Source organism: Canis lupus, chromosome 10, assembly GCF_048164855.1.
Source record: "Canis lupus baileyi chromosome 10, mCanLup2.hap1, whole genome shotgun sequence".
Lineage (NCBI taxonomy): Eukaryota > Metazoa > Chordata > Mammalia > Carnivora > Canidae > Canis > Canis lupus.
This window is the reverse complement of record NC_132847.1, coordinates 51,554,616-51,580,905: the sequence shown is the minus strand read 5'-3', so window position 1 is coordinate 51,580,905 and position 26,290 is coordinate 51,554,616. Positions and strand designations below refer to the sequence as shown.

At 42.0% G+C, this 26,290-nt stretch overlaps 1 long non-coding RNA gene across 1 annotated transcript in view; it reads left to right on the top strand.

Annotated features, from left to right (window-relative positions):
- The window catches only part of LOC140641576 (uncharacterized), a 55,089-nt gene that overhangs the window by 9,895 nt on the left and 18,904 nt on the right, over positions 1 to 26,290 (top strand). Inside the window, exon 3 of the long non-coding RNA XR_012038170.1 lies at positions 22,284 to 22,409. This is a non-coding gene — a long non-coding RNA (uncharacterized lncRNA). The remainder of the gene's footprint in view (positions 1 to 22,283; positions 22,410 to 26,290) is intronic.

Sequence of the window (26,290 nt, the reverse complement as noted above, 5' to 3'; positions counted from 1 at the left end):
GAATTCACTGAAATGGGTGAAATTGCATGTTCTATGCCACCCTTCTAGTCACTGATTCATTCATTCACTTGGCACTTATTACGTACCTAGTATGTGCTGGGCCCTGCCTAGTCCCTTTTCATGAGCCTCAAGAGGGGCCTCAATAGCAGGCCCCTGAGGCTGAGCCTCCAGACCCCTCTCTTGCCTCATCACTACCTCCTCATGTTCACTTTGAGGTATATATTTCTAAGGGCAATTGTTCTAAAAACAATATTGTTCTATATGGGAAAGTTATAATCCTGAGCCTCTGGCAGCACTGTTTGCCTTCCTGAAAACAACTATGACATAACTGAATCTCACTCCAGGCAGGATGAGGCACCAGAGAAAAAGGAGAGAGGAATTTCTGCAAGTGATAGGGACTCAGCTTAAAACACAGATGTTTCCGCAATACCATTTGCAAATAGAAAAGGTACAAAGGTGACTTAAGAAAAGCACAGAAAGAGTAGGGTTTCCTATTTAAATACCATTTAGAAATCTTCGATGTGGTAATCCTCCTGTGTTATGAAATATCTTTGAAATAAGTACCAGAAAATGAATAGAGACAGCATCGTGCAGAGGCAAAGTATCCAACTTGACTCAACACCAAGACTCTTTTGAGTCCTGAGATAGGCTGGAATAACATCCTTTGCCAAAAGACGTCAGATCCTGCAGTGGTCAATACTGATTAAGTTGTGAGATTCATCTGTGGTTTTGATGTGGTTCCATGTTCTTGATGTAGACCTATAAATGGCCCCCTATAAAGTGCAAAAAATTCAGAGATATTCCCGGAGTCTTAATAGAAGATCTAAAAAGCACCAGGTTTTGCAACAAATTACTAGTTCATCTTCCCTCTGTTTTAGAGCTTCATTGTCAGTCAGATTCTCTCCCTTAAAGCAGCAAAGATGGCCAACAGCAGTGCTAGGCTTTTATTCTACTGGTTGAGCAGCCTCAGAACAAAGAACATCTTCCTTCCTGATATTTTCAGTAACAAATCTTAGAATTCATCTCAGTGACCCTGAATGGGTCATGTGCTCATTTTCAAACCAATCTTGATGACTCTGCTTGGCAGGTCTGGGTCACATTCCCATCTTTAGAGCTGGGGACTAGATTCAGTTCTGTGTGAACCAAGTGGACTGGGAGAGTGATGGTGGAGAGGAAGTTGAGGTTCTTCAGAAAAGAAGTAGATTCTGTTATCAGAAGAGATTCTAGAAGATTAAGAATAGAAGATGACCACTAGCCCTGTGGTACCATCTAAGGGTTAGCCATGGCAGCCAGGGGGAGGGGAGAGAAGCGGGCAGTTCTCCAGCCCTCTTACACATGCTTTAAAAAGAGCATTTCTGGTCCTCCCTCAACCAGCTTTATTGAAATATAATTGGCATATAACATTGTGTAAATCAAAGGTGTACCATGGGTTGATTTCCTTACATGTTGCAAATGATTACCACCATAGTTTTAACCAAGACCTCCATCATATCACATCATTACCATTTTTTTTTGTGGTGGTGAAAACATTTAAGATCTGTTATCTTAGCAATTTCCAAGCATATAATATAGTATTATTAACTATAATCACCATGTTGTGTATTAGATCCATAGAATTTATCTTATAACTGGAAGTTTGTGCTCTTTGACCAATATCTACCCAGTTCCCCCACTATCCTTTCCCTCTTCCTTAGCCCCTGGTAACCACTGCTGCAGTCTCAGTTTCTATTAGGTAGGCTTTTATAGATTCCATATATAAATGATGCCATACAGTATTTATTTTTCTCTGACTTACTTTATGAGCATGATGCTTTTAAGTGTCATCCATATTGTCACAAAAGGCAGAATTTCCTTCTTTCTCTTGGTTGAATAATAATTCACTGCATACACATACAACATCTTCTTTATCCACTCGTCTGTTAACATACCCTTAGGTTATTTCCATATCTTGGGTATTTTGATCAGAGCTACAGTGGACATGGGAATGCAGGTATCTCTTCAAGATCTTGCCATCATTTCCATTGGATATATATACCCAAAGTGGGATTGCTGGATCATATGGTAGTTCTACTTTTAATTTTTTGAGGAATCTACATATTGTTTCTTTTAGTGGCTGTATTGATTTGTATTACCACCCATAGGGCACCAGGTTGAAGAAAATGACTAGTAATTTGTTGCTAAACTAGAATTTTAGAAGCCACAACTTTATTAAGCTTTCTCAGTTTGTAAACCAAGTCTTAGAGATGCAGCATAAATTTCTCACAGTCACACAGTTGGTAGAAAAATGATGATTCCATTAGATTAGAGATATTTAGCCAATCAACATATTTTGAAGACCTAGTGTGTATAAGGTCTTGTTCAAGGCACTGGATATAAATGTGAAAATGAATATCTCACAGAGCTCACAATAATTTAGCGAAGGTATGACAAGTATAAAGAGAATTCACAGGGAAAAATGTGTGACAATCTGTATTTTCCAAAAATGTCTACAGCAATATTTCTGATCCCACAATCTTTTCCAGAATTTTGCTATTCTTTATCAGGGATGGATCTCTATCTCACTCCCTTGAATATGGGCAAGCTTGTGAGGCTCCAACAAATTAAATGCGGCAGGTTGAAGCTAAGTTAGAAAAGGCAGTACAGTTCCCACCTGGCTTTCTGTCACAGGATGTTCAACTTTAGAACTCAGCCACCTTGCTGTGAGAAAACCCAAACCATCTCACACAGAGGGACCACATGGAGAGGCCATGTGAAAAGGAACTGAGCCCCAAGCTGAGTGCCAACTTCAACTGCCACTCATGTGAATGAATATATGAACCTTTAGATGAATACAACCTCTGGCTTCAAGTCTTTCAACGCCCGAGACATGGTGGAATGGACAAGCCATCCGTGCTGTGTCTCATCCAAATTCCTGGCCCATAGAGTCTGTGAGCATGATAAAATGGTTGTTTTATGCCAGAGAAAGTGGAACAGAGTAATTCTGTCTAGATCTTCATAGATGGTATAATGAATTGTATGAGCAATTGCTATGAACTGGCCAGAGTGGTTTTCTCCCACCCCCTTCCTCATGTAACAGTCTGGTTGGTGTCCATGGCCTCACTAATCACAATAATCCATTCCCTTGGACTCTGAGATTTCAAAGAGATTGCTCTAGGAACCAGGGCTTAATAGGAACTTAATGCAGCTAGAGTCTTCTTTCTACCTCTATTGTTCACTTATACCCCCCCGCCACTCCCAGCCCAATAACTTCAGCAATATGAGATACCTCTTTCTCTCTCATTATCCATTTATCAACCCAGGAGGGCCCTGGTTCCTATGGCAATCTCTTTGAACATGTAGACCACACCAGTATTTTTCCCAAATGCTCAAGCCAGTAATTTTTCTTTCTTATATATTGGATTTCTATCCCTTCCCTCCAAGAATTCTGCCTAACTTAAAAGGTTTTGTGAAGGATATAGCCTTGGAATTGGCACTTGGAAGATGGTAGGACATCAAAATCCTGAATTCGGGAAAGGGCTTTATTATTATTTTTTGAATACTTTTTTATTGGAGTTCGATTTGCCAACATATAGTATAACACCCAGTGCTCATCCCATCAAGTGCCCCCCTCAGTGCCTGTCACCCAGTTACCCCATCCCCCCCCCCACCAAGGGGAGACAATGTCCATGGAGAATGGAGCATGGCAGCTAAAAGCATTGGCTTTTCAGTTGCCAGGTCCTAGATCCAAATGCAGCCCCATCCCTTACCCATTTAGAGAACTTGGACTTTACCTCATCAAGCTGCCATTGTCTCACTTGTGAAATAAATTAACACTAAGGCATGGAGTTATTGTTATAATTAAGTGACACCCATAACCCCTCTTGGCTCAGTGTCTGGTGCATGTGAAGGTTTAGTTGTGGCTACTGTGCAAGGACAGTGTGGAGTATGGATGAGGAGCAGCTCATGGCAGGAGTTTGGCTGAGATAAAACTGGAGCCTGAGGCTGGAGTTGGACTGTGTTAGGTGGGCAAACAGGAGCCATGGACATTTTACTAGCAGAAATGATTAGAGATGTGAATACACATACTTCCCATATATAGATTGCATTTTGATAATAGGAATTCCATCTCAATCTAGCATCAGCAGCATAGCTTCATGAGGATACATAATATAGTTGGATGCAACTATGAGGCTGCTTCCAAAAGCCTACGGACCTAGATGTCAGATGTTCCTCATTCTCTGCACCTGCAAGGAGAGTCTCTGCTTTTACTCCTTAAAGATTTTTTGACCTGAATGTGTGGTTGTCTTTTTTAATTATTGTGAAGAACAGACTCATACACAATCAGTGGTGAGCAAATGTAGACTTTACTATAGATTTATGTAGTGGACATTCTCAGTGCTCTATCAGATCTCATATCCCCTTTTACTATTTTTTGCTCTGCCTTCCCTACTCCTCTGGCTTCTTGCATGCAACACCTTGTACAACCCTTCCTCAGTGAACACTTTCCTCCATAACAGAGCCAGAAGTGTTTGCGAATTGATCCTCTTCCTCCACCTGACTCTTGACCAAGACGGACAGGTGCAGGAATGTAAGAGCCCAGCTCCCTTACCACCAGTGGGGACAACACTGAGCTTTACTTATACTCCAGAGTTCCCCTGTGGGATCAGGCTGACGAGTTTTGCCTGGATTGTATTTTAGCTTGGCTTTTCCCTCTTCTCTGTCTTGTTTTTCCTGCTTCCTTCTTGGTCTCCATTAGGAGCACCTCCTTAATAAGCCCCTTGCACAGAAATCCTAGCCTGAGGGTCTGCTTCTGGGAAACTGTTTTCTAGGGCAAATGGAGGGAGGAGTTTATCATGTATATGCTACAGCAAATAACTTCAAAATCTCCCTGAGACGTTTACCTCTCCTGCTCTGCTAAGAGGTACATTTTTCCTTTTCTCCTTTCTTGTTTACAAAGCCTGGCTTTCTTGGTTTTCTCCCTGAACCCTCCACCCCCAGTTTCAAATTCTCACCTCTTTATTTTACAGAACAGTTCTACCCCAGCAATCACCCAGACTTCTTTACCAAGCCACCTGAGATCAGCAAGACCCTCTCTCTTTAGAAAGCAATTTAGGGAACATCTTTTATTATAAGAACAGGCTTCTTGGGGTCTCAATCTTTCCTCCAAGTGACTTACTAACATATCTAATCCTATGCTGCCCTTGAGAGGAACTATTCTTACGAGCTGGGCTAATAACATTTTGCCTACTGATGTTATCTATCTGTGTGATTGTGTATATGTAAGTATGAATGTATCTCAACTGAACAGTATATGCATTGCCTTACTAGCCTGGGATGAGTAATTTCTAAGCATTTGATTTCTATACACACACACACACTCACACACACACAAATATTGGGAAGATCTGAAAAGCAAGCAAGCCTTTTTGCAGGGGTGGGAGAAGAAGGAAAGTGTGGATTGGGCAGAAGGGGCTGGCATGCAGTTTCTAGAAATTCTTTTGTCCCCAGACACCAAACCTCAGATCCGCATGGCTTCCCTCACCAAGCAGGCCTGTTTGTTTTCACTGCCCCAGAAGTTCTGCTCAAGCAACTTGCTCTACACCTATTGCAACGTGTTTCTCAGACCTTTCACAGGAAGCTGCTGGCTGCTGGTGCAAACTAATGAGTATTTTTCAACACAAAGCCTCTGGTTGCGATTATGAAGTAATTTATTAGGCTCCTACTGCAGTGAGCACACACAGTTCCTGCTCAGAACAGACTAATTAAAAACTTCCCTACCATGTACGATTTCAATTGTGTTGGGGAAAAAAATGAACAATTCCTCTGGTAATTTTTCATGGGTAGGAAATGATATCATTTCTTTAAAAGATTGTGGAAGCCTAGCGTTGCTTAAGTCGACAAAATCAGCATCTGTAGGTTTTTTGGTGTGTTACTCAAAGCATGATTGTCTTTGTGCAGAACAGATCCAGTTTCTCACCTTTAACTCTGATGTGGGAGAGTTAACTGATACAAAGGTAAGAGCCAATATTGCTAACTGTTGAGAGGGACTGAGTTTAAAGGTGATTTTATTTTGGGAGTGATACTCAGAAACCCTGGTAGCCCTAGTTGCTCCAAGTTCAGAAGTTTTTCTCCTTTAATAGCCAAATATCCATCATCTGAGCCCCTCATGTACTACCAAGTAAGCCTCTCCAGGGTGCCTTAGGAATTTCTCAGGAACACCAAAACATTTCAAAATTCACCCTGGTTGTTGCTTGTCACCTTGGACAGACATCTGACCTTGAACTATGGCCACTTTCTGTGTGAAAACCAGACTCTTACAAACTATCTATGTACTGTTTTACTCCAACAAAAATATTGAATAAGGGTTTTACCAAGCCTCAAGCACACCTATTCAAACTTGCCTACTAAGTGATGCTGAGACCCCTGAGAGCCTAATTGCAGCCCATTCTTAACCTGTTTTAGAACCATACCTGTGCCTCAATAACTCTAAACCAGAACAGTAACTAATCTCAAGAGAGACTTTCCAATCCACTTCTGAAATAATCAGAAATTTGAAAAACAAAAACAAAAAAAACCCTTCCCTTTCTCAGTATTATGTCTGTCCCTTTCACTTTTAGCTTGCAGGAGACTCCCTGACTTTTCTTAAGGAATATGATTCTTCTTTGCTGGATGGGTCATATACTCTGCCTCCATTTTAGACTATTTTGGGGGTCTTTGTGTTTATTCTGTGACAGTGGACATCGGCTGCTGTATTCCCCAGAGTTCAGCTAAGATGGGGCAGTGATATTTTATAAAGCTTTATTGGAGAATAGGATGATGGAGGGAATGATGGAGGGAGTTAGGGATGCCTTAAAACTGGACACCACAGTTGTCTTTCTCAAATCCTTTGGCCATGCTTTCCCACAGAGACCCCTTCTTGGTTATCCTTCCTCTTACCACCAGCCTGTGACCTTACTAAACCAGTTTGCATCCCCACAGAATGAGTGTTCTTGCCAAGTTCCTGCCTATCTGATTCAGATCCCTACTCCACTGACACTCAGGGAAACACCTCATTTCATTCTCACTCTCAGTCCATTATCAGTATCTTAGCATGATAATCTTAGGGATGCCTCTCTATCATCACTAAAGACTACTACTTATAGTTTCATGTGGAGCAATTTAGATTCTCACTATCTCCAGAAGCTCTTCATTGCAGTTGAGGATATAGCTTTACTTTTTCATAAAGGATCATTAAAGTTTTCCAGAAATGAAGGAATAGTGTGCCCTGGGGTGTGAATCTAAACATCCATCTTTAAAGGACAAGAAACATTGTTGATGGTTAAAAAAAATCTCTCCTCTTATCTCCCCTTTAGACTCTAATGAGGACATCTCCTTTACATTCACAAAGAGTCATTTGCTTCTAGTGTTTGCCAGGCTCAGTACCCAGAACCAAACAGGCAGGGAAAGCTAAAGCACAATCCATGCTTTTTTTTTTTCAAGAAGGTCATGGCTTACTAGGGGATTTCCAGTGACAATAGAGGGTTAAGAATAGAGATTGCAGGTGTAAGATGAAGAAACAGAAAGGAAAAGGAGAGTCAGGAAAGACGTCCAGGAAGAGGTGGCACTCCAGTGGGTTTTAAAGCACAAACAAGAATTTACCAGATGGATGAAGTAGGAAAAGAATCAGGCAGAGAAAATAAAAGCAAAGATACAGTGGCAAGAACTAGTATGCAATATGGAGATGATTATAGATGGGTAAATCTAAAACACGGATTAAATGCAGAGGTAATGGGAGAAAATACAAGGGTTAGATCCCTCCTGGATATTTCTCCAGAGGGGATGAGGAAAGCTGGAAGCATTTTGTGGGGATGGGGGTGAGGGTGGGGGGGATGGAGGGAGGTGAAGGTGGGGATGGGTGGAGGCTGACATGATCAGATTAGTGTTTTAGAAAGATCACACAGAGGTTTTTTAACTAGAGGCCAAGATTCCAATCAGAGAAATACTGTGGGTGAGGGTTGCTGAGACCTCAGTGATGAAGAAAAAGAAGTCCAGTGGGACGATGTTTCTGACAGGCCAATGGTGATACCACCAGCTAAGACTAGAAGTACATGGAGGAAAACTGGTGTGTTGGTAAGGGAAGTGGGGGTTAGGGGAAGCAAGAAGGGGGGGTCAGGAGGTGTCAAATGACGAATTCTGGCTTGAGAACATCCAGACTTCTGAAGATGACTGGTTAGTAGTTGGATATACAGATCTGAAATTCAGCACCAATATGTGGATTGATGGTGTAGATTTTAGTGATAATTATCATCATGAATGGACATCTGATACTCCAAGGAGAAGTGTAGAGAGAGAAAAGAAGGGAGAAAGGGTTGACTATAGAATCCTGAGGTGTGGGGCAGTGGTGGCAGTAAGGTATTCATTTGTTTCTTTTTTTAAAAAATTTTATTTATGCATGAGAGACACAGAGAGAGGCAGAGACACAGGCAGAGGGAGAAGCAGGCTCCATGCAGGGAGCCTGATGTGGGACTCGATCCTGGGTCCCCAGGATCACACCTGGGCTGAAGGCAGGTGCTAAGCCACTGAGCCACCCAGGCTGCCCTATTCATTTGTTTGTTAATGAGAACCAGAAAGAATAAGGTACAGCCTCTTGATAAAAAAAATAAGTCCCACTTTTCCACATTTCTGTATTGATTCCAATAATCTCTAAAGCTCCTGATATCCCCCAGAAACATCAATTTTTGTAATTTCACCAAAGCAGTGACCTAGAATTATGCCAAGTCCTATTGTACAAAATTGAATAGTGTTTTCATTCATAGGGACTTGATGTCATGAAAATATATAATGGCCAGCTAACTCGGCTCCAGTAGCTTCAAAGATCAAAGATTGGGAAAGGTCCTTACAATGGCATTTTCAGGTGAGATGGGAGTTTTCTAGCCTCTGCAATATCTGATCTGGCATCCCACAATCTCATAACATTTCTGATTTAAAATGGCTTCATTGCTAGAGGCTGGTAATGCCAAATGTCTTTTATATCTCAGAGCTCAGCTAATGCACAGAGATGACCCTTTACAAAGAGAGCTGTCTCAACTGGTACTTCTTAAGACAAAGGAGTGACATAGAGAGGTCACAGTTGCTTTCTAAAACTTGCCACCACTTCTCTAGGCAGTTCTAGGGTGATGTGTAAAGTCACTTTAACCTTTGTAGTTTATGGGCCTTTTCTTGCCCATGAGATAGTCAGAAGCATGGTAGTACATGTCATACCTGCCAGAAGTCCTGTGAGTAAATTACTGAACACCCTGTAGGCACTCTAACCCTAAGTTTAGACTCAACTTTTGTTGGACAAACCTTAGAGATCATCTGGTGCAACCAATATGGTAACCATAGTTACCAAGTGATTACTTGTTTGGATAAAAGTATTGTGTTATCAATAAAGTATGAAACTTTGTTAAAGGTGTCCTTTTTTTCTTTTGTGAATTAGAACAGATTAAAAATTATCCTACAAAATTATCCCACATGTTTCTCACACTCATGTTCTGATAGGATTTTTGGATAGGGGAGAAGGGGGATTACCCTACAGTTATTCTAGGAGAAACTGAGCATACATTAAAACCGACATGCTCTAGCATGTCTCTTAGCAGTGTGTGAGGCACTAAAACTTCATCTATTTTGTGTTGTTTGAGAACATTTAAAAGGCTAAGCTTCAAATCCACTTCACCATCTCTGGATGCTGGATACTCCAGCAGTGGGGAACTTACTACCTAACCAGATGACTCACTCTGCTCAAGTGTTTTCTGTTTCTCGATCACACCTGGTTCTGCCTATTTGGACTATATAGAGTAATCCCAGTCTATGGGATTACTGGATGATACGACAATCCTGGATGATTGTCTTCAGTATCTCAGAAGGCCAATTTTCTTGCCAGATTTTGAGTGTTTTCCCAGGTGTAATTTTACCTGTTCCTTGAGGTGTTCTTCATGTCAAGAGCTGGTTTCAAATTCCCACCTATTCTATTTGCTCTATCGGACTGCAGACCAATTTGGCAGCAGTATCTTTCATAGTGAGTAGTGTCCAGAATTGAACACTCTGCCTCCCATACTTTCTTATCTTACTCAAGTAAGGGAGGATAATACTATCTTCCCTAAGAAACAGCTTGAATCCTGACCATAAAATGTGTTGATTCTGTGGTTTTAGTATCTGAAGCAGATGAGCATTAATGAGAAACTGAGACCTACCACCTCCAATCCTTTACACTTACCTTCCAGGAGTACATTTTGTGCTCATCTTCTTCCCTGCCACGCTCACTCATACCTTCTCCTCTACACTAGAACTGACAGCCTGCAGGGTTAGACTAGAGGGTCTTTAAGGGATATCCAATCAAAAGTTCAATCTATCTCTGAAACCAAATGTTAAAGCTCACATTTAGGAACTTTGAGGAGGATAAAACTCCTGATAATAAGGTTCAGTTGGGTAGCATTCAGTTTTTCTCAAGTGAGGCAAGTGCTGCCCCTCAAGGGGATCTTTGAAAATGTGTGTGAGCAATTTTAGTTGTTACAATCATGGGAAGCAGGTGTCACTGGTATTAGAGCCATGGATGCGAAATGTTTTGCAATGCTCGTGAATGTTTTATAATGTCTCAACCAAAGAAATACTGTCACATCCCAAATTGCAACAAACACAAATGGAGGCAGCACACAACTAAGTCAAAAGACCAGATCCTACCTTATTCTTGGTCTTACTAGCCTCATTTTTTCTTGTTTGTAAAATGGGAGAAAACACCAATCTGTTGTGAGAATTAAGCCTCAAGCATTTAATCAGACTGTGGTTAATGACTCTTGGCTACTCAAGACTCATTCTCCTTTCAGCCCATGTGGTTTGAGTGGGTGTGGCTCCACACCTGCTTGGAAGAGCAGCATATTGCCTTGGGTTATCAGTCAGCTAATTCCAATCCATGGCTCAGTGATTGGTTTATGAGAGAGTGTATGATCATTACTCAGGCCCAGGATAATCAGCTCCCCAATTTTCATTAAAACCTGTGGGAGAAGAGAAGCTCTACTCTCATGTCAAATTGGACCTTTAAAGATTTGAACCAGAAACTGAATGGCTACTGTGATGGAGCATGAGAGTGATGCTAGCCTAGCATAAGGCAAAGACAAGAGATTGAGAGAGGGGCCTGGTATATATTATTCAATCCCTTGGATAAAGCTTAACCTGGAGAAATACATCCCTGGAATTTTCGTTATGTAAGACATATGTTTCCTTTGTTAGCTAAATCAGATTAAGTCACTTACAACAGAAATAATCCTGGCTTGCCCAGCCCTTGTCTCTATCTGCCTTGAATTACAGTTATCAGTTACCTCCTCCGTGTGAATCCAAGCTCCTTGGAGTTATCTTTGAACTTTCCCAACTAGCCCAATAATAGATGCTAGTGCACCATACACCAAAATATTTGATGCATGAGTAAAATGAAATAAAATGATATATAAGAAAGAGTTTTATTGACTCTCAATTATTTTACAGATTAACAGCATATTATAGTATCAAAGTTCTCATGAATATTTCCTTCTAAAATCTTTCTCTAGTGAGACACTCTAGGGAAGTAAGATTAGTATGTAAGCAAAGGCATTGCTCACTTAATTTGGTTTTCACATTTGTCTCCATTTCAGCTTTGTAACAAAGCAATCTGTCCTCATTATTGTGTCCCTAATAGTTTCCCCCGTCAGATTGAGTGTCTCCAGTGCAAAGACCTTTTCTTTTTCAGATGTCCTCAGTGCACATGTGAGGTTGGGCTCCTCTCCTTTTTCAGTCCTTTCCAAAGCAGCCTCTTACTGCTGTGGGCTCTCAAAGTGGCTGGTTGCCAGAAAAGTGTATTCCTGTGGCCCAGTGGGCATCCTTGGGGACTTGTAATGTATCTTTAACATTCATTCATTCATTCACTCATTCATTCATTGAGAAGGCATTCATAGAGAGTACTTAATGATGTGTTGGGCATTGTCTTTGAGCATTCATACTCTTGTGCCATTCACAGACAAGTACATAGGCAATTACAATGTAGTCTGATAAGCACTAGGGTGGGGGAAATATGGGGTTTTATGGGAGTAAACAAGAAGCTGCTAGGCTGAAGTGAATCATGGAAATCTTCCTGGAAGAAGTGGCATTGAAGCTGAGGCCTAATGAGTAAGTAGGAATTAGGCAATGAGTGGAGAGGAGAGCCTCCCAGTCAAAGGGAATTGCAAAGACCAGCGGGTCAGTGGGGTGGAGGAGCATATGTGTTTGGGGAGCTGAGCATGGCACAGACTGACTGCAGTGTGTCTGTAGATGTGATGCCAATACTCTTTCCTTTGGGTCAGCTCTCCTTTTCAATCCAACCAGGCGATGCTCTTTTTTGCCTTATTCAGTGATTTTTCTTGGTTAAGCCTATTAACTTCAACTAAATCAGGATGCCAGGCAGTTGTGCCCAGCTCTGCTGGGCCAATGGTCTGGCTGGAGCCCTTCCTTTCATTCTTTTTAGAATCCATTGATAAACTTCTCTAGGGGGATTCAAGCCTCAACAGAGTATAGCCTGGCCTACCCTTAAAATCAGGCCCTTGATGATTGCAGCCAGTTCAAATATGATTCTGTGTGTTTCTTTGAAAAAGATACCTGGGACTTAGGTTCATTAAGATCTGGAGGTGGGAGGGATAAAGACAAGAAGTGATGTGTGTATGTGTGTGTGCATTGGGGAGTTTGGGGAAGGTAGGGCTTGACACTGCTTATTCATTCTGTGTAGATTCTTATCTCTACACTGTGTAGCTTTGGAAACCTCCTGAGAGCATCTCAGGTGAATAGGGTCTTGGGAACTCATGGCCTTATAGGATTTATATTCCTTTAGTGGTGGACATTGAAATTGAGCCTCCTCACAAAATGGAGTCACTACTCTTTGCTCTTTAATGACAAGCCATCCCCCCATCTTCCACTTGAGGGAGCCATTCCTAAATTCTGTTTGGGTTTATGGCTCTGCTTTAAAATCTTTGGGTATCTTCTCCCTGGCTGGGAAATATGGTAAGAGCCCTGGGAGTCTGAGAGACAAAACCAGAAGTGGTTGCCACAAATAAGAATTTCCTAAAGTTTAATGTTTTATCTTTATATTTTGTGCAAATTTGTATTCCTCCTCCATCATAAATGCATGTTTGCTTTAATGAAAACAGTATTTTAAATTATTTACCATTGAATAAAATTGGCATTTCAGAGGACGTGCTGTGTTTATGCGGCTTCTTATGTCTCTAGGCATATCTTTGTATACAGTCTCCACTTTGAGAAATGGGGGCTTTCAACAAGCACATGAGAAAATGCTCTGCATCACTTGCCATCAGGGAAATACAAATCAAAACCACAATGAGATACCACCTCACACCAGTGAGAATGGGGAAAATTAACAAGGCAGGAAACCACGAATGTTGGAGAGGATATGGAGAAAGGGGAACCCTCCTGCACTGTTGGTGGGAATGTGAACTGGTGCAGCCACTCTGGAAAACTGTGTGGAGGTTCCTCAAAGAGTTAAAAATAGACCTGCCCTACGACCCAGCAATTGCACTGTTGGGGATTTACCCCAAAGATACAAATGCAATGAAACGCCGGGACACCTGTATCCTGATGTTTCTAGCAGCAATGTCCACAATAGCTAAACTGTGGAAGGAGCCTCGGTGTCCATCAAAAGATGAATGGAAAAAGAAGATGTGGTTTATGTATACAATGGAATATTACTCAGCCATTAGAAATGGCAAATACCCACCATTTGCTTCGATGTGGATGGGACTGGAGGGAGGGTATTATGCTGAGTGAAATAAGTCAATCGGAGAAGGACAAACATTATATGGTCTCATTCATTTGGGGAATATAAAAAATAGTGAAAGGGAATAAAGGGGAAAGGAGAAAAAATGAGTGGGAAATATCAGAAAGGGAGACAGAACATGAAAGACTCCTAACTCTGGGAAACAAACTAGGGGTGGTGGAAGGGGAGGTGGGCGGGGGGTGAGGATGACTGGGTGATGGGCACTGAGGTAGGCACTTGATGGGATGAGCACTGGGTGTTATTCTACATGTTGGCAAATTGAACACCAATTAAAAATAAATTTATTTAAAAAAAAGAAATGGGGGCTTTTAGGTTACACGGATCTGAGTCATGAGATATGTAACCTTGCACAGATCACTTCACCTTCCCAAGCCGTGTTTTCATCTAAAATATGAGAACAATGAAACTTACATGTCAGGATTCATGTCAGGATTAAATGAAATAAAATATGTGAAGTGGCTGGCCCATGTAGATACTCAAGAAATATTAACAGTTCCCCTGTTATTGGGATGATCTCTATCAGGTTTCCATTTCCAGAATTCTGTGATTCTGACTCAGCTGACTGAAGGTGACCCTGTGGGACATTTGCTACTAGAGGGGTTTTGAGGAGAAATAGTATATGTCACTGCTGGGTGACACAGCTGATGACATTGCCAATTGAAAATAAACTATATAGAAAGAGCAGATGTGATGTGGTTTTAGGGCTTATCATAGTCTGTTTTCCTATTTCTAGGTCTTTCTGAAATGTGAAAATTGGTAATTGGGTGACACTCACAGTGTCCCATCTACTCTCTGGGTCCCCTTGTCATGTAGCAGCTGCAAATGAGTCACTGGCCAAGAGAGAAAGTCAGAGCCTGACAGCTCTCCCCTTCCCTGGGCTCACCTCTCAGTCCTGCTGCTGAAAAAGATTTAGGCCATGGTCACTGCTTAGACTAATGACTCTGTCTCAGGGTATATAACAACAGTCTTAAGGAAATTTCCTTCTAAATTCTGGAGTGATAAATGAGATGCCTAGATCCCAATTAAAAAGGAAATATCACATTTGATTTCAATCATTAATGTAAAAACTCAATTATTAACTTTAATTTTGAATATCAAACCATTTCCTAGGGGGTGGGAAGCCTTCTAACCATGATAGGCATTTCTGTGACTTACCAGGCTCAGAGTCCAGTGGGACCTGGAATGCTAGTGAACGAATGGGTAAGGAGGGGTGTGATAAAAACCTACCAGGGGGGACGCCTGGGTGGCTCAGCGGTTGAGCACCTGCCCCTGGCTCAGGGCGTGATCTGGAGTCTCAGGATCAAGTCCCACATCGGGCTCCCTGCCTGAAGCCTGCTTCTCCCTCTGCCTATGTCTCTGCCTTTCTCTCTGTGTCTTTCATGAATAAATAAATAAAATCTTTAAAAAAAAAAACTACCGGGGAAGTATGTACAGGTACACAGGCAAGGGAGTTATGTTATATGGAGGGCTTTCAGCAAGTCTTAGCAGTAGAGGTGGTAACCAAGCTTAAGATTTAGATTCAGAAGACTGAGTGCCTCTCAGGCATGACTGGTTTTTTTCACAGGGTCTCCAGCAATTCTGATGCACAGACAGGGTCAAATGTGCTGGCAGACATCCATACTTCTGTTTTGAGCATTTGCCTTTCCAGGGCCCCTTGGTGGTAGGGTCTTGCTCTCTTTTTGCTCAGTATCATTATTGCAGTCAGCTAGAGCCTAATCCCAAGCCCAAATCTGTGTCTCTCCCCAAAGAAATGCTACAATGAGGAAACCAAACTCCAAGATTTGGAAGAACTCTATGTCATGTGTTCTAAAAGTTAGAAACTCAATGATTCCAAGTATCTGTAGTATTTTATGTAGTATTTTAACTGCCTCAGTGCCATATCCCTACCCTTCTTCTGAAGGAATGCAATGACTCCTATTCTTTCCAAATGTGTATCTGAATCTCTTCAGATGTGTATTATATCTATGTTTGCTGTCATTTCCTTGGCTTTAAATATATACCTTTGAGTCACTTTTCAAGCACAACCTGTAAGTTTATTTACTTATGAACACAAGGGCCTCTCTCCCTTGTGAATCCCAATATAATTCCTGGAAAGGAGAAAAGGGGTAGATTTTGGCTAAGGCTCAATATAAAAAGAGGGCCCAGGAAACACTGGTGTGTGCAGAACTGAGCTGAAGGGAGATAGGCACCCAGCTTTAGGCTGATACATGGTGCTCTCATTTCTTCCAGCACCTAATTTAAGTGCAAAAGCCAAGTTCCAAAAATTTCCGAATCTGTAGTCTTACCACCCCTGTTCTGCTTCTAGTAGGAATCCTGCAACATTTAATGAATGAATTAATGCAGAAACAAATGAAGTGTAATATAACTCTGAATGACTACATTCAGACTCCTTTTGTCTGTGCCAGGAAAAGTGTTAAACCCACCTTGGAATGGAAGAACCTGGTGTACGAAGCTGGTGTCAACATCAGATAGCAGCAGAGGAGGTTTTTCCTAGGCCTCCAGAGGAAAGGAACTGTGGGTGGAAAAAAAAGACACTGTGCATTCTGGGTGGGTACACTTGGTAGGTTTGCCTCCTCTGAGATGAAGGTATGCTCTGTGACAGGTAACCTTAGGGAAACAAGCAAACGATGCTCCCAAAGGTAGAGGGGGCAAGCATTGTTCTTGACAAGGTGATACACTGGAGCAGTTTGCAGAGTTCCCGGCAAGCTGGAGACCTGGCTGCCTGTGTTCTTCCTTGCTGGTGAAGCTCAGAATGGTGCTCTCCCTCTTTGGGTGACATGAGTGTAGCTGAAATAGCCTAGCAGGCCCTTGATTTCTCTATGCTATCTGCAGCATGTGCATGTCCACCTGTGCTGTGTAGTCTAAACCTCTTTTTCTGGTTGTCGTTTTTAAGCCTGTGCTATGATTTGGGGCAAAGAGAAAAACAGAGGAGTTGGGCCTCACTCCAAAAGCCTGGCTGTAGGCACATGCTTACCTAGGAGCATCCACACCAGTCCAGGAGCTAATCTTCAGCCAAGGGTGGATGCCTCTTCAGGGAGAGACTCGCTATCTCAGCTCACAGAGGCTATAAACAAGCCCTGAATCCTCATTGATTAATCACAATAAAAACTATAATTGAGCAAGTTGCTCCTGCAGAGATTAAAGTTGTAAGTCACCATGCCTTTCCCAGAATTGTGAGATAGTCACTCTGGAATCACAGCATCACTGGATGAATGCCTTTACTCCTGAGACTTACAAAGTAGTGGCTAGAACTCATGGTGCCTGCTCTGTGGAGGTAGAGATGGTCTGGTGCTATCATGAGAGGAAATGGCCACATGGTGCCATATGATCCTTGCTGGGCATTGAAGTTCCAGAGAGATGAGGGGCTGCTACACAGCTTCTCTGCATACAGGACTGAGCTACTCCTAGCACTAAGTGTTTTCCATCAGAGGAAATGTGAGTAGCAACTGAATGAATTTCATCTATGAAAGTGAATTCATGTTTACATAAGGGTTGCCATGATAGTGTACTTCCCCACCACCATAACTGAGAGTAATTCCTTATTTCCAAAGCAAAGAGTGGATACCTATTAGTGTCTTTACCTAAGTTTTCATGACAATCTCTTTTTCATTTCCAAGAACTCCCCAAAGCCGTTGTCAAGGATGAAACTGTGACACAGTGTCCCCTGGATGGAAGCAAGAGTCCCAGATGGTGGCTCAGGTCCCCCCGATAGAATCTTCTGATTCCTTGGAGCTGTTTCTTCTAGCAGAAGGCCTCAGGCAGCCAAGGTTGAAGCAGCTGGCCCTGCCCTGACTGGAGCTTGGGTTAAGGGTGGTAGGGACTGGGGGAAGAAGAGGACCAGGTATTTCCAGAAGCCTCTTGCAAAGTGTGCAGAAACAGACTCCCCACTGTGTCTCTCCTGTTCCAGTGACTGAAGGGTCTCATTAATCTGTGCACACTAATGGCTTTCTTTAGGGACAATGAGGTCCTTGGGGATATGGAGGCTGGAGAGCAACTGGAAAAGCTGATGAAGTTTTCCAGGTCTCATGGAGTGCAGCTCGAATTTCGCCTTCCCTCCCGTTGCAATTCCAGCTGCCCTCACTGCTTCTTTGTAGTCATTTGATTGTTTGTTTCCTTTTTTTCTTCCCTGAAAGCCCTGACAACAGGACATTTTGAATTCATTGTTAAGAATGTAGACCCAGGGGGATCCCTGGGTGGCGCAGCGGTTTAGCGCCTGCCTTTGGCCCAGGGCAGGATCCTGGAGACTCGGAATGGAATCCCGGTGCATGGAGCCTGCTTCTCCCTCTGCCTGTGTCTCTGCCTCTCTCTCTCTATGTCTATCATAAGTAAATAAATCTTTTAAAAAAAAAAAAGAATGTAGACCCAGACATAAGTGTATTAGAGGGAATAAAGTGAATACAGACGGGGAGCTAGGAAAGAATAACTCAACGCCTACAAGGAAGCCAACAAAATGTGCTAACTTAAACAGAAAGGGTATGGTCAGCAATTCTGGCACTGAAATACATCAAGCTGTCAGGGAAGCACTGAGGCTTCCCACTGGTAAACCCTCTAGGGCCCCTCTCCATCTCTGGTTCTTTCCCTGTGCATCCTCTTTTTCCCTTCTACCAGCCTCAGGGTCTTTTTGCAAAGAGCCTCCGTTTTAAAAAAAAAATTTTTTTTTTATGATAGTCACACACAGAGAGAGAGAGAGAGAGAGAGAGAGAGAGAGGCAGAGACACAGGCAGAGGGAGAAACAAGCTCCATGCACCGGGAGCCCGACGTGGGATTTGATCCCGGGTCTCCAGGATCACGCCCTGGGCCAAAGGCAGGCGCCAAACCGCTGCGCCACCCAGGGATCCCAGAGCCTCTGTTTTAAAGGCACTACTTCCTTTCCAAGGTTCTTCTGGTTTTTTTTTTTTTTTTAATTTTTATTTATTTATGACAGTCACAGAGAGAGAGAGAGGCAGACGTGGGATTCGATCCCGGGTCTCCAGGATCGCGCCCTGGGCCAAAGGCAGGCGCCAAACCGCTGCGCCACCCAGGGATCCCTAAGGTTCTTCTGTTATGGTGAGTGGAGTTCATTGTCTCTGCTTCTTCCACAGAGTCCCCTTCAAGCACCAGGTCCTAGAACAACACTTAAATTAGGCAATGGGATGTTGCTGTGCAATTTTGCTCTGGCTTAAGTATAAAGCCTAACCTGTCTGTTCATCTTAGGTAGTCTCTCCCCTTTTGGTTATAAGATGTCTCTGGGGTGAGACATCTGCAGTGGCTGTAGCCACATAGGATGAATTTCACCTCTGGCAACCTGGTACCTCACTGGCATGGTTGGTGAGGAAGGTGTGAAGAGTGAGTGTGTGTGGTGTAGGGGGTGGTTGGCAGTGTTGGGGGCTCAGGGTTAAGGAGCAGGGCTACTAGAATCTAAAGAGCAAATAACAATCAAATTCGTGTGAAGCAGCATCATGGTTCCTGGGTCATCTATCTATTCAGGGCAAGACCCCAGCCAGAGATGGAAGCACATGTGGTAAACAGGTATAAACCTGGAGGAAGAATCCACGAAGGTTTAGAAATAAAGGAGTTGGAGGAAGGGCTTTTTTTCTTTAGCAGATACTCAGTGAGCACCTACATGAGTCTGGCTATATGAAAGTACTTTTTTAAAAAAAAGATTTATTATATTATTTATTCATGAGAGACATAGGCAGAGAGAGAAGCAGGGTCCCTGCAGGTAGCCCGATGTGGAACTTGATCCTGGAACTCCAGGATCATACCCTGAGTGGAAGGCAGACACTCACCGCTGAGCCACCCAGGTGTCCCTAAAAGTACTTTCCATATCTGCTTCTATTTCATGGTGATCTGGAAAGAAACTTTTAGATGAGGAGGCTGAGGTTCTGAGGGGCTAAACTGCTTGCCCAGAATTACACAGCTAAGTAAGAGGGGAAGTTTGGGATTTAAAGTTAGGACCTCTGACCCAAATTCAGGGCTCCAGCTACCAGGCTGTCTGCCTTTTTCCTTAGTTGCAGCGTATCCAATATAGCCTCTCCTTAATTTCATATAAATAGCATACACTTACTTCCTCTGTTACTATGATGTCTCACTTTGTTATTTTTCTGCCATTTCTAGCAGCCCGTCAACACCGGGGGCTTCTTTCAGAAAGAAAGTGGCAAAACCCAAGACTGCCTAAGCAGAATTTCCAGTGTCATCTTGGAATCTGGGGCATTGGTTACTCAATTTACGGAGTATCTAGAACATGAGTCCTAGCCATTTCCATTCTCTGATAAGTTAGCAAGTATCAATTTTCAGTCCTTATGCTTTTTTGCTCCTTGCAACGCAAGTTATCCTCCTACTTCAAGCCCCATTTTACTATCTGGCAGGCAATTTGATTACTTTCAGGTAAAACTGTTCATTTCAGGTTTTTACTTGAGTTAACCCAGGATTTTGTCCTCCCTGATTCCACCCTTAAGCCCAGAATTGGCATCTACAGGGACCTTATGTAGCATCACAGCATCATTGAGAAGAGAATCAAACACTTGATTATTGGCACCTTTCCACACTGTTGGTACAAAACTTCCCTTTATGCTCAGGCACCGCTATCCTGCCACACAGGCACCTCCTGGAACACCAAGTTCCTAACTGACCTCTAGCCATTAAATTGTCTCTACTTCCACTGTGGTGTCCATGCATCAGGACTGTAATATCCCCTTAATTTGACTTTCTCGTTTCCCCCGTGAAACTTCTCCACACTTCTCTGGGACCCAGGGAAGGTTTATTACTCCTATACCTTTCTTATCAGTGACAAAACCACTGGGGATATTTTAGGTCTTCCTTGTTTCAACACCATCTGCAACCACCTCTGCTGAACTACTGCCACACTGTGGTAGAATGTTCTGTGAAGTTGGCACTTCTCAGTCCAGTTGGGATGCAGGGCAGAGATCTGTTCTCCTCTAAGGTCCTCATTCTTGTTTGGGGGTTCTACTGTTTCTTCATTTATAGCAAGTCTTAGGGGAATGGAGCATGTCAGAGCCCAAGGACCCTCCTCAGATACCATCACCAGACTCTTCTCTTTTGTTTCCCTTCTAACTCTTTCCTCTAACATCAGAACAGAGAAGCTTTTTAATCCTTTCTCAGGCATTAGGGGGAGAAAGCTGGCAGATCATCCCTACTGTATTTTCCCCTCGACAGTGGTGGTCCATTGAGTGAAAGGGAAGGAGCCACAGAATAGAATGAAGTATAGTTGTAAAAGACAGTGATTATAATTCAAAATCTTATCCTATCCCAGTAAAATAGTTTAAACATATGAGGCAAGAATAGTAAGTAATTGTATAGTGCATACTGTGTGCTAGACACAAGGTGCCACCCATTTAACTCATTTATTTCTTATACATATTATTTATTCCTCAGATATCATTATTAGTAGTAGTATTCTCCCTTTTAACAGTGGGGAAACTGAGGCAAAAAGAAATGAAATGATTTATCTGACATCTGTGAGATAGTAATAGGTAGTAACTGTTGGATTAAGGAGTCAAATCCAGGCATTCTGTGTTCTTTTTTTTTTTTTTTTAAATTTTATTTATTTATTTATTTATGAAAGTCACACATAGAGAGAGAGGCAGAGACACAGGCAGAGGGAGAGGAAGAAGCAGGCTCCATGCACCGGGAGTCCGACGTGGGATTCGATCCCGGGTCTCCAGGATCGCGCCCTGGGCCAAAGGCAGGCGCCAAACTGCTGCGCCACCCAGGGATCCCGCATTCTGTGTTCTTAACCCCTATATGGCTTCACTGCTTACATACAAAAATAATTGTTTAGTCTTCAGTGCTGTGGGGATTAGAGCAGGAAGAGAAAGGTATAGTTTTTGTTGAAAACTTAGGCTTGCTAATTTCTCACTGTTCCTCTTCTTTTCAAAACAGGTTGGCACCACATCCTCAGTTGTGGAGTCTCTTCTCCACCCACATTGGGTTTATAATCACTTATCCAATCTGGTGAAACATAAAGAATGCCCTGAAATGAACCAGTGGAAGAGAATGTGTGCGTGCGCTTGTGTGTGTGTGTGGTAGGGAGCTCCAAGCTGATAGGTCCTACTCTTGAGATCCACAAGAAGTGTCTAATTCATGGGTATTGTATTCTACATAATATACCAAACACATGTGGTAGCTCAATGATATAAACTAAAGTTAGCAGTTTTTGTTCTTTTTAAAAAATAAACATTATGAACAGAAACACTTTGTCAAAGTCTTCTCTGTACCTATCAGAATTTGTAGGAGGCAAGTGTACACATGATTGTATGTGACACTTCTCTTGTACAAGTTCCTCTTCTGCTTTCTCTCTAGGCACCCAACAAAATTCTCTTCTTCATAATACATGAAATAGTGAAATTGTTGGTGACATTTTGCAATATGGTCTGACAACTGGTGAATTTGGAAAATGATGATGTAATGGAATTAGGATGGAATTAGGTGAAACTGCTGAAATTCTTATTTTTCCTCATGGAACTTTGCCAACATTTTGTTTTCTATAATTCCGCAGAAATAACATGAAACAAAATTGGACTTTTTCATCAGTTGGAGAAATTGCAACTTGTGTTTATCTAGCTGTTATGACATGCAAAATATTTTCTCATGGCTTGGAATTAAAAGGGAGTCAGATGAAATTGTGAGTATTTGTTGAAATCCTTGAAAAAGCTTTTAAATGGTAGGGAAATGCAAGTGGTAAATAAACAGCCATTAGGAAATCATGCAGAGAGAAATTCCCAGAAACTGAAGGATGTGGGGAAACCAGAGTGGGAATTAGTAACAGAAAGATTAGAGTGCACATAGCAATGGTGATAATAAAGCAGTGAGAATAATGCTTCCTCAGATACCAAATACTCTCCCCCATTTTCAGAGATGTGCAGTGATCTGAGTACTGAGAACATATAAGTGTGAGACATGTTTAACCCCAGTGTTCACCTCCTGATACAAGCTCCAGTTCTATGGTCTTGCTCACATAGTCCAACTGCCAGCACCTTCAAAACTCTTAAAAGCTTCATTTTAATGGCACCAATTCTCCCTTTATCCAGGCACCTATCTCTTACTCAAACCCGTGGTATACAAAATCAATTTTTTCTTGTCTCTCTAGGAAAAGAGCAGCTCGAACCCCTTTAACCTCCAACATCTCACTTCTGATCTAGTTTCTAAATCTGATCATAGCCTTAGGGTCTAACTGGAAAGGAAAGCCAATCAGTGCCATGAGGTAGCCAGACCTATGGGGATGGGCATGAAGATAGGAGAAGGATCAAATCCCTCAAAGGTTCTTGTCTAAGACACACTGCCTTAAAAACAGTACTCTCTGCTGAGCTGAGAGTTGGGTACCCCAGGGAAATCCATTGCAAGAGTCCTCAAGAAATAGAAGAAGAGGGGGATCCCTGGGTGTCTTAGTGGTTTAGTGCCTACCTTCAGCCCAGGGCGTAATCCTGGAGTCCCGGGATCAAATCCCATGTCAGGCTCCCTACTTGGAGCCTGCTTTTCCCTCTGCCTGTGTCTCTGCCTCTCTGTGTGTGTGTGTCTCTCATGAATAAATAAATAAAATATTAAAAAAAAAAAAAGAAATAGAAGAAGACCGGGACACCTGGGTGGCTCAGTGGTTGAGCTTCTGCCTTTGGCTCAGGGTGTGATTCTGGTCTGGAGATCAAGTCCCGCCCGCATCGGGCTCCCTGTGAGGAGCCTGCTTCTCTTTCTATGTCTCTGCCTCTTTCTCTCTGTGTCTCTTATGGCTAAATAAATAAAACCTTTAAAAAAAAAGAAATAGAAGAAGACCAGTTTTGAGAGGCTGGGTACTTTGAGGTAGAAATCTTAAATTTGTCTGATTACAAAAGAAAATCTTTCAATTGTATTCAAATTCATGCTTAATCAGTGGCCAGAGATAGAAAGGAGGTCTTAAACTGGAATGGTATGAAACTTCTGAAATCATACATAAAGCAGTGTGTGTGTGTGTGTGTGTGTGTGTGTGTGTGTGTGAGAGAGAGAGAGAGAGAGACAGAGAGACAGAGAGAGACAGAGAGAGACAGAGACAGAGACAGAGAACATCTTCCAGAAAAGAGAATCCATTTTTTTTTTCAGCTGGATTCTCAAAGGAATTTGAAGCATCTACCCCACCCCCACTGTCACCAAAGTTAAAAACCAGTGACTTCAAGAGATTACAGAATTTTGAGCTGAAATGAATCTTGGCTGGTATTTAGTTCATTTTTGCTCTTCTTTTAATTTTTCTGATATAACAATTTGAGTCTGATTAATTTGAAATGTTTCATAAACATTGAAGTTCTCTATAGATCTTTTTCTTCCAAAACACCTTCCAGATGGTTCTGGAAAATGCATCGTGAAGACCCAGAGTAGGGCTCTGAGTGGTAGGGTGACTATCTACCCATGTGTGTCAGAAGGACTACTGAGGGGGTGGAAGGCACATTGTTGTCCTCTAGTTTATCTTCATGTCTTACTTAGAGCACAAAGATGGAACTTTGTAGTTTAGGATCTCAAGTCCCTCCATTTCAGAGAGAACGGATGAAATTTATTCTTATTATAAGAACCTGGCATAGTCCCACCAAATGATTTCACTGTGATTATTTTCATGGCCCAATCTTCTCCTGAACATTTACACATTTATTTCTTTTACTTTTCTGCTTAAAGCAGCTTGAAGATACATAATTCAAGATGATTATACTTTGAAAAAAGTCTCATCTGTTCAACACAAATATTGAAAAAAGAAATCAGCCTGACACTTGGCACTCCTCACTGCAGCTGGGTTCACTCTTCCCAAGTCCAATGTTTTCATTCAGTGAATAGAAGTTATATATGAAGAGCAGATTGAAAACCACATAATTCTAATATCCACATAAGATTTATCTAGGATGAGATCAGAAGTAGGAGAACAGTCGGTTTATTCTTTTAATAGGTAGGTCATAAATGAGGCCTTCTTTTTAAGAAGTAGAGAAGAAAGAATTTGGTAACCATTGGCCAAAAGGATGGCAGTTGAGGGTAGGGGGAGTTAAGAATGACTCCCAGGCTTCTGACTCGGCAATTGGGGCACACAGAAGGAAGAACTTTTGGGAGAAATAAATGAGACCCATTTTGGATATGTTACATCCGGATCCAGGTGAGGAATTTGGCATGCAGTTCAATATGAGGGTCTGTACTTCCAAGCAGAGGGTTGGGCTGGAGATATGATTTATTTGAGAGTCATCAGAATACCTACAGCTTACATACCTACAGGGAATTAGAGAAGAGAATTTCAAAAGGAAAGCAGATAGTGATGCCAAATATCTCAGAGAAGTCAAGTATGAAATAACCAGCTACTCACTGGCTTTAACAATAAGGAAGTCATTGATGACTTTAGGATAAGCAGTTTCTGTAGATTTGTGGGGCAGAGCAAAGAAGTGACAAAGCTGAATGGAGATGACTCCAGAGACCTGGATATAAGAGAAAAATGTATCCAGTGATAGCCAGAGAAGGCATGTAGGATGGTGGGAGTTTTATTTGTTATTTTTTGGAAGAGACTTGAACATGATTAAGTTTAGATGAGATGAAACCAGAAGGAAGGAGAAGTTGAAGAAAGAGAACAAATGAATCATTTGATAGAACAACTTCCTGAATGGAAATGGAGGAGAATAAATTCAAGAGCGCTGATACTGGCCTTGAGGCATACATCCTCTTAAGTCACTGGGTATAGATAAATTCATGAGAGGGAATAGAGAACTGAGGAACCTCATCCTGGTCATCTTAATTCATAAGGTAAAGAAAATGGGAATACTTGAGGTAGGCTACAGAGCATTAGAAAAGTGGCACAAGCTTGGGCCTACCATGGAGAAGAAGATTAAAAGAACAGTGACTGGGGAAACAGATAGGGTTGGCTAGCAGCACTGGTGACCCAGATGAGACTGGAAATCCCAACACTATGGTAGCATCAATCCACCGAGCTGTGTGTATTTCTTTAATGCTTGGCTACTAGTGTGCAGAGCTGGAGAAGATAGATATGTTTGGATTATTCAGGACTGGGGATTATAAAACAGAAGTAATATCAGGGCAAAGGGATGAAGGAGTTGGGTTATCTAGGTAGAGAGTAGAACTGATGGGCTATGGGATTTGGGCAGGAGAGGGAAGGATGATGCAGGAAGGGACTGATGCAAAGTGAAAGGCTGAGATAAAATGAACTACTCATGTCGCTGAAGATCTTATAAAGATCAGAGACCAAGTAGGGTCAGAGGCTAGAAAGTTCTAAAAAGACAGGATAGTGTGGTCAGAGAATGCCTACACTAAAATATGTTTTTCAGAACACTTTACTTCTATTTCCACATTGTACTGTAGAATTTAAAAGTGCATTATGAATGAAAATACGAATGTCTGGTAAATTATTTATTTTGTATTATCTGTGCCTTAGGCTTTCTTCTATGTGATAATCCCATTCTCTTCATTGAAATAGGAAAATGTGGACCAGGGCTAAGAGTATTATTTCTCCAAAGCTTTGACCATTTTATATATACAATGATATTATATTTTTACTTT